Source organism: Rhinolophus sinicus, linkage group LG05, assembly GCF_036562045.2.
Source record: "Rhinolophus sinicus isolate RSC01 linkage group LG05, ASM3656204v1, whole genome shotgun sequence".
Taxonomy (NCBI): domain Eukaryota; kingdom Metazoa; phylum Chordata; class Mammalia; order Chiroptera; family Rhinolophidae; genus Rhinolophus; species Rhinolophus sinicus.
Genome location: NC_133755.1, coordinates 31910373 through 31923369, shown reverse-complemented (window position 1 = coordinate 31923369; position 12997 = coordinate 31910373). Strand labels below are relative to the sequence as shown.

General features: G+C 33.3%; 1 long non-coding RNA gene across 3 annotated transcripts in view; it reads left to right on the top strand.

The window, feature by feature from the left end:
* The window catches only part of LOC141571539 (uncharacterized), a 97344-nt gene that overhangs the window by 62853 nt on the left and 21494 nt on the right, over positions 1-12997 (top strand). The gene's annotated exons all lie outside the window — the stretch shown is intronic.

The following is a 12997-nucleotide window of genomic DNA, read 5'->3' as shown; positions in this document are numbered from 1 at the left end:
ATTATATTTTTGATATACTGGTTAACTAAAACATTATTAAAATGAATTTCACCATTTTATTTTTACTTTTTGTAATGTGGTTATTAGAAAACTTAAAATGACATGGGGTGTGTTAAATTCCCATTGGACAGCTAAGGAGTTGAAAGGGCAGATGAACTTGTCAGTGGGGTATCCCCACCAATCCCAGTGTCAGAGCCCCTCTACTTGGTGTTTCACCTCCAGGAAGGTTTGGTGATCTTCACAGTTTTCCTGTTTCTGCAGACAACGTCCCAAGGGGTTGACAGGCTAAGGACCTTTGTTACATCGGTTTGAGCCCTCTCCCTGCTTCTGTTTTTTTCTTCCCTTCCTCACCATTAGTCCATCTTTGTTCTCTTCTTGGGTTTTTCTGTAACCTTTTCCATGGACAATTGATCTTAAGCTACTTGGCAGCCATGCCTTTTGTTTTTCTTTATATCTTTTCTAAGAGCCACAAAAACCATTGGAAAAGAACCAGAAAATTGTGAGAGCTAGATGGGACCTTAGGGGACATTTTATAAATCAGGACGCTTGAGCGTCAGAGTGCAATGGCATTGCTTAAGGTCACTAGGGAAGTAATCGTTGAACCCAGACTCCAATGCAGATGTTGATAAGGTGTGTAAAACATGACATGCCATATAAGCCGCAGCCCCCATGCTCAGCAGACGTACGTTGCAGGTGGGTGGATGAGGCATGCGCAGATGAGGACATAAATAATATGTATGCGCCACGACATGAGAGGAAGGCGAGATCCCAGGGGGCCAAGGGCTGGTGCCAACGTTGGGCTAACAAAAGGAAGGAGGCTTGAGCTTAAGGGATGGAGGACGTCTACCTGAAGAACTAATTTGGCACCTTCCCGAGCCCCAGCATCACCCAGGATCATAGGATGGTGGTTTGCTCAGATGTAGACAGTTCTCAAAAGGAGTCAGTTATCTTAGCATCCAGCGGTCTCTGAGCCAAATCTGGTATTAAAATCCTTCCTTTTTCAGGCTGATTGGACTTCTATTGTAGTTCTATGAAAAAACAGGAAATAAACGCATTCATTCATTCATTCATTCTATAAGTACACTTGGAGAACCTACTATGTGTCAGGCACTATAAACACAGAGTTGCCTAAGACACTGTTGCTTGGTACCACAAGGAGATGTCATCTAAGAACAAGATAGTGAAACAGATATGGGGAGGACCTGTCCTCAGTGGCTTCCCTGGGGCTCTGAATAAGCCAATCCTGCAGTTTCCTCTATGCCTAGATCTTCTCATTCTAAGGCATTTTTATTCAAGTTTTCCTATTGTTTGCAGCAGAAGGTAGCCTAACTGATAAGACTAGTGTTCTTGGGGTGACATTTCTACTCCTGGTTATGTCCCGGGGAGAGTTCATCACATCACTTCTAGATCCCCATTGCCTCTGAGTGAGATAAGCAATGAAAGGTACAGAATTAGGTGGGAAAGATGAAGACATGGTTTTCCTTGCAGCATCCACTTCCCATTGATCCTTTTCCTACCTTGCAACTCATCAGCACCCCCGTTCTTTGTGTCTGTCTTTATCCAGCTTAGATACTGTCATCTGTCATTTCACGATCACTGTCAATATCCTAAAAATCTCATCCTGCATTAGTTATACTGTCAGCTTTCTTTATGCATTCATACTTTTCAATCTCAAATAGACTTTCAGGTCTGGTCAGCAATTAAACCACATTTCTCTTGTCAACTCACTTCCTTCCATTCCACAAGTTTTAAGGGAATGGGGAGGTAGAAGAGGGTAAGGGGGTCAAATATATGGTGATGGAAGGAGAACTGACCCTGGGTGGTGAGCACACAATGCAGTAGATAGATGATGTATTACAGAATTGTACACTTGAAACCTATATAATTTTACTAACCAATGTCAGTCACCCCAATACATTTAAAAAAAATTTTGAAAAAGCAGAAAAAATAAAACTTTTGCCAACTTCCGTTTCATGCCTCAATATCTCCTATATGCTAAGAAAATCGAAGTTATCATTTGGGAATCCTCTTCGATTTCCATACCAATCTACAAACCAACCTATATTTATACCCACCTTTTGTTTCTGTCTTGCCATTTTTATAGGTGTGGCACTCCCTTTGCTTTCTAAAACCATTCCTTCCACCTGGCTGGGATCTTACCCCTTGCACTAATCATCAACCATTTTTCACTTTTGTCAGTATAGTTAAGTCTCTCTCATCTTAAAAATATCCTTCCGTGATCCCATAACCTATTCCAGCTATTACCCTATTTTTTACCTCCCCACACAGCCCGACTTCTAGAAAGAGTTGTCTGTATTTGCTACAAGGCTACTGGAATTTTGATTGGGATTTCATTGACTCTATAGATCATTATGGAGAGAAATGGTATCTTTATTGGCATCCAGTCCATGAACATGGTGAAAAACCTTTCATTTGTTTTCATCTTTCATTTTTTTCAATAAGGTTTTATACTTTTCTATGTGAAGGTTTTGCAGAACTTTTGTTAGATTAAGTCCTAAATATTTGCTATTTCTTTTTGCCATTGTAAATGGTATTTTAAAAATTTCACGTGTTTCTTGCTTATACATACATAGAAATATAATTGAAATATTTTTATTGACCGTGTGGCAGCAACCTTGCCTAATTTACATATTAGTTGTAATAATACACCTGTAGATACCTTCGGATTTTTTAATGTATACAATTATATCATCTGCAAATAACACTTACTTCTTGCTTTCCAGTCCTTATTGACTTATGTACTTGTTTAGTGCCTCTAATACAATGATGAATAAAAGTAGTGATAGTGTGAAAACGTGTCTCATTTCTGACTTTAAAGGGAAAGCTTTTACTGTTTCCCCAATAATTATGATATTTGCTATAGAGTTTTTTTGTTTTTACTTTTTAAGATAAATTTTATCGGATTAAGAATGTTTCCTTTTATTCTTGGCCACTTAAAAATTATTATTTTTTAATCATGAAGAAATTGATGTTAAATTTTATCAAATACTTTTTTGCACCTGTTTACATAATCTTTTTTGCTTCTTTTATCCTATTAATGTGACAAATAACATTAATTGATTGTTCAGTCAAATTTATATTCCTGAAACAAAATCAGTTTGATTATAATTTCTTGTGTTTCACTATATCACTAAATATTTTGCTAATATTTCATGTAGGAAATTTTTATCTATGTTCATGAGTGACACTGCCCTGTAAGTTTTCCTTCCTTAACATATCCTAGTTAGGTTTTGGTATCAGGGTAATGCTGATCATGTAAAATCAATTTTGAAGCTTGCCCTCCCTTTTGGTTCTATAAAAGAGTGTGTACGACTGGTAAATCCCTTGATTAAATGCTGGGTAGAATTTACTTGTAAGCATTGGTGCCTAAAATCTCTTTGTGGGAAGGTTTACAGATTACATTTTTTAAAATAGTAATATGACAAATTAGATTTTCTATTCTCTTTTGTTCGTTTTAATGCATTTAATTTTTTTTAGGAATTTGTCCATTTCATTCAAATTTTCAAATTTATTGGTTTTAAGTTGCTCAATTTATGATCTTTTCAGTGTCCATAGGATCTGTAGTGATACCCCTGGTTTTACTATGATATTAACTATTTGACCTTTCTTTTTTACTTGAATAATCTCACCAGGATTTATCAATTTTATTAGTATTTTCAAAGAATCATCTTTTTGCAGTATTCATCCTGCCCCAAACATTTGTGGAGTCTAGGGCAAGAATACAAATCGAGGCTTATATTACAGATATTTACAATAACAAATATGTATCCTTCCTTGACAAATAAAACTATGTAACAACAAAACTGAAAATCGTGAAAGCTATGGTTTTTATATGGCTAAAGTTGGTGAAAGTTCAGAGATAACTGAATTTATTTTTTATTGGGCATGTCGTGATGTTCTGTATATGGGCTAATAATTTTTTGATTAAACTTTTATTTTTTATTTTAAACAAAATTAATATGTTGTTATAATCAAGGCTTTCACATAATTTGTGTTTGATTGACAGTATTACCAAATTATACATTATATCATGGGTCTTTGTAGTTCTTAATTTTTAAAATTAAGTTTAATTGGAGAAACTTCTTTCTGCTGAGGCAGTACTAACTAAAATTTTCAATTTGATACTTAAAGCATTAATTCAATTTGGAAATCAACCAAGAATTTTACATATAAGTACAAGTATTGTAATGTGTTTGCATAACATAAATTACTGTTACTGCAGAAATATAAAATGTTTTGATTTCATTAAATAAATCTTTATACATTTAAAATAAAATCATTTAAATAAACCCTTATCACCATAAATTAAAATAATATCTGATCCCTACAGTATTCTTAAGTTTTCTCACACTTTTCAGTACTTAGACATTATATAAAAAACACAGAAAGCAGCATTTGTTGCTTAGTTTTTTGTTTATTTTTTTTCAAATTTATTTCAATCAAGGCTGTATTTTGAATTATAATTGTCAGAAGATAGATTATAAAAATTTTGGAGGGGCCTTATTTGAATGTGAATCCTCTCTTTTATATTCATGCAAATATTTTTGTTTCCTTGTTTCAATTTTTTCATCTTATTAGAATGCCACTTTATTGCGTATTTCTCATGCAGATTTTTTGATGTTAAAGTATCATTTTTCTCTAAAAATTGGTGTTAAGTGAAGTATTACATCCTTTTTCATATTTGTCCAATTGAAACTTCTAAGCATTAGTTCACATCAGATTGTTGCTGCTATGTGAAGAAGGTGGATGCCATTTCCTAGGGTCATTGTTCAATAAGCAGAGGAAAGCTATAGAGGTTGCTTGTTTCACATCACAATTTTATGAATGAAATTTTGTTCTTTTAATGGGAAGTCCAGAATTTAATTTGTTGCTTTTGAGTTGTGAATTAGATCAGTTCTTTTTCATTGTCATTGTTTTAAATAGCAGTTAAATCTTTGTTTATTATGAAATTGCAAGAATTTCATCTGATGTGATCAAATTGCAGATTTGACAAAAATAATTTCCTTGCTCATTTTTATTGTTTTGAACAAAAATTGAGGCTTCATTAAGTAAAGATATTCTAATATCTTTTTCTCAAATTCTCTTTTCGGTCATCCTTGAGAAATCTATTTTACTTTCATTGCTTCCATTTAGAAATTTAAGCAGATCATCACTGAATATATTTCTATTACTTTTTTCTTTTCAGTTTTTTCTTTCCTGAGTTCTAATTTGCCACTTTTTATTTCTAGCATCATCTTCATTTCTATACTTGTTCAAAGATTTACAGTATTAAAAATTTACGTGTATTCGAATGAAATACAAGTGTTCAAATATATAAAATTTAAATGTTTTCACCAAAGTAAAATGATCCCTCATATATGTATTTCAGAAAGTTATTTCTTTCTTCTAAACTATGCTAAATTATTTACTAAAAAGGAAAAATACAAAGTATAATTGAATTCTCAAATTTTTAAGTAAAAAGTATTTAAATAAATCTGAAGCATTTAAATATTTTACTATTTATTTGAAACACTAAATTTTTTTATTAAAACTATTCAAATTCTAGCATTTATTGTTGACCTAGTTGTCCTGATGAAGAATCAAAATTACATTTTGTGCATATTACATCTAGCCCCACATATATACAAATTTAAGAATAATTTGAAATGGCTTAATATTGTAAAATGCTCCTTAGCCATTGTGAGCAGCTATTGTGAAATCTGTACTAATTTGTGAATATGTCCAGAACCACTAATTGGAATATAAAAGAAGCAAGAAAATGAACACTCAGCACTACTGGAAAATAATAAATTTTTATGCAAGAATCTATTGAATTTATGCTGAGAGTTAGGATTTGACAACTTAATCAATTTGTCTTTTCACTTTACCTAAGTACTTTGTTACTTAAGTCCTGTCCACACTCTAAAGTAGTGTCCATCTCTGATGTTGGCAGGAGCAAGACATATAAATCTTCTTGGCCTTCTGATGGGTGCAAGAAATTCTCTGAGAGTCTCTGGGAGCCTGAATGGTGTTAATCGTGACACTGGGTATTTAGATAATGCATTGTGATGGTGCTGAGTGCCAGAGCCTAAGTGACGGCGGTCACCATGTGTTCTTTAATAAATTGTGTGTGTATGTGTGTGGTGGAAGGTATAGATGGAGATTCATGTTTTCTGCATGTGGATATCCAATTGTTCCAGCACTATTTGTCGAAAAGACTATCCTTTCTCCACTGAATTACCTTTGAGTTTTTGTCAAAAATCAACTGACATGTCTGTATGGGTCCATTAATGGACTCGATTTTGTTCCATTGATCTATTTTTCTATCTTTACACTGTCCTTATTATTGGTGTTTTTACAACATCTTCATTGTTTTAACTTAGTAATGCCTTGAAATTGGGTTGTATAAGTCCTCTGATGTTTTTCCTACTTTTCAAGGGTCGTTTATGGTACCATTTGAATTTTAGGATCAACTTAATTTGCTACAAGAAAGCAAGCTGGAATTTTAATTGGAATTGCATTGAATCAAATTTAATCATTTTGAGATAATTGACATCTAACCAATAGTGAGTCTTCCAGTGTCTGAACATGATACATCTCTTTGATTAGGTTTTCTTTAATTTTTTTCAGCATGTCAGTGTATTATTTAGTTTTCAGTGTTTATAGATCATGAACATCTTTTGTCAAATATCTTCCTAAGTATTAAAATATTTAAAAAAATATTATGATTGTTTATGGCTATTACCGCGGCTGCCAAAAAAAGGTATATACATGACTTGTATTCATCTTTTGTTATCGGTATATATTATTACAATTTTAATAGTTTTTTTCCTTTCTTAAAATGTGTATACATTTTTTGGCACCCTCTGTATATAAAAGTATAACTGATTTTTTGGATGTTGACTTTGTATCCTACAATCTTGCTTCATTTATTTATTAGCACTAGTCGCCTTTTTTTGGTAGACTCTAGGATTTTCTACATAGATAATCGTGTCATCTCTGAATACAATTTTACTTCCTCCTTTGCCATTTATTTATCTGTCTCTCTGTCTATTTATTATTGCCACCTATTACAATGGCTAAAACCTCTAGAGCACTGGTTGATTAAAAGTGGTGAGAGCAGTCACCTTTGCATTGTTTATAATCTTAGGGGAAAAATATTTAGACTTTTGCCATTAAGTAAGATGTTAGCTATGGATTTTGTGTAGATATCCTTTATCAGTTTAAGGAAGTTCTCTTCTATGATGAGTTTGCTGAGAGTTTTAAAATCAGGAATGGATGTTTACTTTTATCAAATGCTTGTTCCGTGTCTATTGATATGATTATATATATATATATTTTTTTTTTCTTTCCTTTTTTAGTGTGTTAAAATGAGTTATCTTGATTGATTTTGAAATGTTAAGCCAACCTGGCATTTTTGGGATAAACATCACTTACGTAGTTATCATGTTTTATTTTTGTATGTACCACTGGATTCAATTTGCTGAAAGTTTTGAAAGAATGTTTGCACCTATGTTTATGAGGAATACTGCTCTATGATTTTGTTTACTTGAATGTCTGTGTGGTTTTGGTATAAAGATAATACTGGATTCAAATAGTGAATTGGGAAGTAGTCCCTTCTCTTCAATTTTTGGGAAGAGTTTGTGCAGAATTGATGCTATTTATTCCTTAAATGTTTGGTAGAATTCATCAATGAAGCCACTGAGGCCTGGAGATTTCTTTAAAAGGTGTAAAGTTATTCTGGTTATTTATTTCTTCTTGAGTGAGCTCTAGGTATTTTATGTCTTTCAAGGAATTTGTCCATTTCATGTAAGTTTTTTAATTTATTGGCACAAAAGTATTCACTTATTATCCTCTATAGCATCTATAGTGATGTCATCTCTCTCATTCCTGATACCAGCAATCTGTCTTCTCTTTTTTATTCCTGATTCATTTGGCTAAGAGTTCATCAATGTTATTGATCTTGTCTAAGAACCAGCTTTTTAGTTTCATTGATATTTCTCTATTGTTTTCCTTTTTCTTGGTTCTCTCATTTTTACTCATGTCTTTCTTATTTCTTTTGTTCTATCTACTGTGGTTTAATTTTCTCTTCTTTTTCTATTTTTTAAGGTGAATGCTGAGATTGCTGAATTCAGACATTTCCTCTTTTCTAATAAAAGCATTCTAGTGTTATGAATTTCCCTTTAAGCACGGTTTAACTTTATCTCACAAATTTTAATATATTCCAGTTAGCAGTCTGATATAAAGTGTTTTCATTTCCCTTCAGTTAGAAATACTTTTAAATTTTCCTTTTAATTTCTTCTTTGATCTATGTTTCTAATATTTGGGGATTTTCTAAATATTTTTCTATTATTACTTTCTAATATAATGTCAGAAAACATTTTATATGACTTGAAGCCTTTTAACATTCAGGCTGGATTTATAGCCAAGAATGTGGTATATGTTGATAAATATTTTATGGGCACATTAGAGTAATATATGTTCTGCTGTTGTTGAATGGATTGTTCTATAAATATCAGCACGTCAAGTTGGTTGAAAGTGTTTTTACAAATATTGTGTCCTTGTTCTATCTCCTTGTTCTGTCAATTACTGAGAGAGGGATGTTAACACTTCTGATTACAATTTGGATTTTGCTATTTTTTTCTTATACTTTTATAAAACCTTTGCTTTATATATTTTGAAACTCTGTTATTAGGCCCAGGTACATGTAGGATTATATCCTCTTGATGAATTCACTCCTTTTATATTAAGAAGTGTTCCTGTTTATTTTTGGTAATATTCTTTGCTCTAGTTATTTTAGCATAATGTTAGCTATCCTTTTATTTTTAATGTATGTTTTTCTTTATATATAAAGTGCATATCTTACACGTGGCACATAATTAGGTTTTGCTAATTTATCCAATCTGACATTCTCTGTCATTTAATTGGGGGTATTTAGACCATTAACATTTTCTGTGATTAATAATATGGTTTGGCCATCTTGTTATTTGTTTTCTGTTCATTCCATTTGTTCTTTGTTCTCTTTTTCTACCTTCTTTTGGATTTATTACCTGTTTTTCATTATATATATATATTTTTTATTGGATTATAGTTATAAGTCTTTGTTTTGTTTAGTCAGTGGTTGTTTCAAGGTTTACAGTATATATACTTCACTTGTTACAATCTACCTTCAAGTTATAATATACTTCATGGATAGTACAAAAAACTTAACAATAGTTGCATTTCCTTTCTCTTAATCATTGTGCTATTGTCATACATTTTAGTTCTACATATGTTATAAATCTCCTAACATATTGCTATGATTTTCTCTTTAAATACTTGTTTTAAAGACTCTAAACATAAGAAAATAAGTGTTTTGATATTTACCCACATATTAATTCTTTCTTTGTTTCTTTATGTATTTCATATCATTTTTCTTTTGCCTAAAGGACTTCCTTTAATATTATTTTTGGAATGCAGATCTGCTGCTGATAATTTTTTTCAGCTTTTGTATTTCTGAGAAAGCCTTTATTTTGCATTTGTTTTTGAAAGATTTTCATTGGATCTAGACTGTTAGGTTGATAGGATTTGTTTGGTTCTTTTTCTTAAGTATTTTAAAGGTTTTCTTCTTCTGATTTTTTTAGATGGCATTGTTTCTAATGAAAATTCTGATGCGATTCTTATCTTTGTTACTCTTTATATAGTATATCTTTTTTGTCTGCCTGATTTTAAGATTTTTCTCTTAGCTTCTGGTTTTAAGTAATTTAATTATAATACTTTTTGATGTATTGTTCTTTTACTCTTTTCTTTTTTATTTTTGCTTGGTTGAGCTTTCTGTATATCTGGAAATATGGTTTGCATCATTTTGGGAAAGTTTTGACCATTATTTCTTCAAATAGCATTTCTGTCCTCCCTTCACCTCTTTAGTTGCATGTATTTGTTCACTCAGTTTACTGATGCTCTGTTTCCCTCCACCGCCCACCCTCATCTTTTCTTTCTGTTTTATTTTGGATACTTTCTATTGCTATGTCTTCAAGTGCATGAATCTGTTTTGGGGAATGTCTAATTTCTTGTTTATTGTAGCCAGTGTTTATTTTATTCTAGCCATTGAACTTTTCATTTTTAGAATTTGACTTGGGTAGTTTTTAACATTTTCTGTCTCTACTTAACATATTCAATCTTTCGTCTATCTTCTTGAATATATAGAATATAGTTCCACTAATTATTTTAATGGTTTTGTCTACTACATTTACCATTTGTGTTATTTTTGTATGTTTCTATTGATTGATTTTTTCTTCTTCCAGTTCCTTTGTATGCTTGGTAATTTTGTATTGAATGTGAGACATTATGGATTTTACCCTTTTGGGTGCTGGATATTCTTGTATTCCTACAAATTTTCTTGAAGTTTGTTCTGGGATGCAATTCAGTTATTTAGAAACAGTTTGATACTATTGAGGCTTGCTTTAAGTAAGGTGGGGACATCATAACTTTTTGTCTAGGGCTAAATTTCTACTGAGGCAATACCTTTCTGAGTAATCTACCTGATATATCATGAACTACAAGGTTTTCTATTCTGGCTGATGGGAATACTAACTACTCCTAGCCTTGTGGAACTCCAGGATTTTTCTTCCCTCTCTTTTCTTGAGTGGTCCTTTCTCTAGCCTCAGGTAATTTCCTCACATGAATGCATTGATTCCCCCGCCCAGAAGTCTCAACGGGGACCCTCTGTAGATCTTTGGATCTCTTCCCCTCTGCTCCCTTGTGCAGCTCTCTCCTCTCTGCTACTCTTCCCTGAGAACTCTCACTTTCTTGGGCTCCCCAGACTCCCAGCTCTGTCTCCTCAACTCAGAGAGATGGTGAGATTCTTCCTGGCTTCCCTACCCCACCCCATACCATGGCCGCTAAATGCTCTCCAGGCAGTAAGCTGGGGAAATAATGGGGCTCACCTTGTTGGTTTCTCATCTTGTAGGGATCCCTGTCCTGTATTGCCTTATATTTAATACCTGGAAACTGTTATTTCCTCCCTTCCCCACCCCCTCACCCCCACTTTTTTTGTTGTTGAATCTGGGATGGTAAGTCTAGTCTGTATTATTCCATCTTGGCCAGCATCAGAAACTCAACTAGATTTAAAGGCCTCAAAAGCACTAACCACTGTGTTTTGAACTCAGTGAATATTGCTTTTCTACTTTCTATAATGAATTGTCCCAAACTTAGCACAATACTCTAAAAGACATAAATTTGAACTAAAGCCTGTTTTAAAATTTTCATTGCTCCTAGGTACAATAAATTCATATGGGACTTGTTAATATGCCATTAGAGTCATTTAAAGCTGAATGATTGCCTACTGCATGGTAGGCCCTGTTCTAGATACTGAGAATACAGCAGTTAACAAATCATATATGAATTCTTGCCCTCTGGAACTTATATTCTAGTGAAAGATTGATAGATTTGACCAGGCAATAGCTAACATTTGTTGAATGGTTACTATGAACCAGAGACTAGGCTTTTTATTCATATAAATTTAATTCTATCCTTAAAACCAGTCTATGTGGTAGGAACCGTTGTTATACTTATTTTATAAAGAAAAGGAGAGGTAAATTACCATGCCTAGGGTGGCACAGTTCGTAGGGGGTAGAGCTGAGATCAAATTCTATAGTCTGGCTTGAGCACCATGTTATCCTGACTCTCTATGTATGGTAACTCGGATATGCTGTTCGAGCTCAGATTCCCATGAACATTCAGCTTTTACAAATCAAGGTCAAGTGTTTCAAATTATGCAGAACTCAGACCATTCTCCATTGGTCTCTGTTTTCTTGCTAGTAACTATGATGTCACCTAGCGAAGAGGTCTTGCCCCCAAGCCATTTAAGAGCAGCTTAGGATGTTGGGATCCAATCTCTCCTTGCCTTTATCATTTCTACAGACAGTTCTATTTGGTGTTCCTTGTCCTGTTTTGAAAAGGTGACTCCCCACCCCCTCAGCTCACCCAAGTGGGCTGCCTGAGTATTGCTTCTAAAATGAATGTCAGTTTTTGTGCAATAAATTGTAAGCCAGGGCTTCTTGGTCCAATGTTCTACAAGAGGTGCAGGCAGGGTCTAGGTACAGCTTTTCCACTTTAGAACGTGTTGCCACATCTTGGGGGGAGGTCAGGACAAGAGTATTAAAAATGGGGTATTTGATTCTGGACTGGAATTAGTTGCAGATGATATTGGGCTGAGCTGCTGGCCATGACTGAAGAAAGAGATCATCTAAATTGTTTAATTGACAGCTTTTAAATCTGTGGGTCCTGTGCTGTGATATCTTTTATTTTGCTTGGTCTACCTGATTAAGACCACAAGCTTCTTGGGAGATGAAGCCAATCAATATTCAGGTAAGGAGAATTTCAGGAAAAGGTACCTTACATGTTATCTGCTATATGTTTGACAATAAGTGGTCCATTCTTGTCTGTTTATACTGGCTGTTTAATAATCCTAAAGACATATAAATAATTAAATATTGTTTGTTTAATTATAAATTATATATAAATTACATAGTTATGAATAAATTAAAATAAAATAAAAATACTAAAGATAGTAAAATTATTTTGGACACTATTGTCAACATGTGGTGATGTGTTGGTCTCATGATTTATTTTATTAAATGTCAAAATAACTTTAGGGCTGAAAAAAGTCACTCTAAATCTGTAACTTTTGTTTGAAAATCACAGTTATAATGGCTGCATATGACTTAGAACAGCTTTTGGCCAATAACCGCAAGTCTCTCCCTGCCCAGGCATGGATATTTTAGCCTGAGATTTAAAGGAAATAGCAATATTTGGCTGGGAGGTAGGGTTGGTCTATTTGTTATTTGCACAGTGGGAATATTTCTTTTTATTTTTATGTTTTAAATTAGGAGCATGAGAACTCTTGGCTTTATTTCTTCCTGTCCTCTTTGGGCTGTTCATTTTTGTGCTTGGCAGAAAAAAGAACTTGGAGAAATTAGCTGCCCAAACGTGTGATTTCTTGGTCTGCCACAGCTGG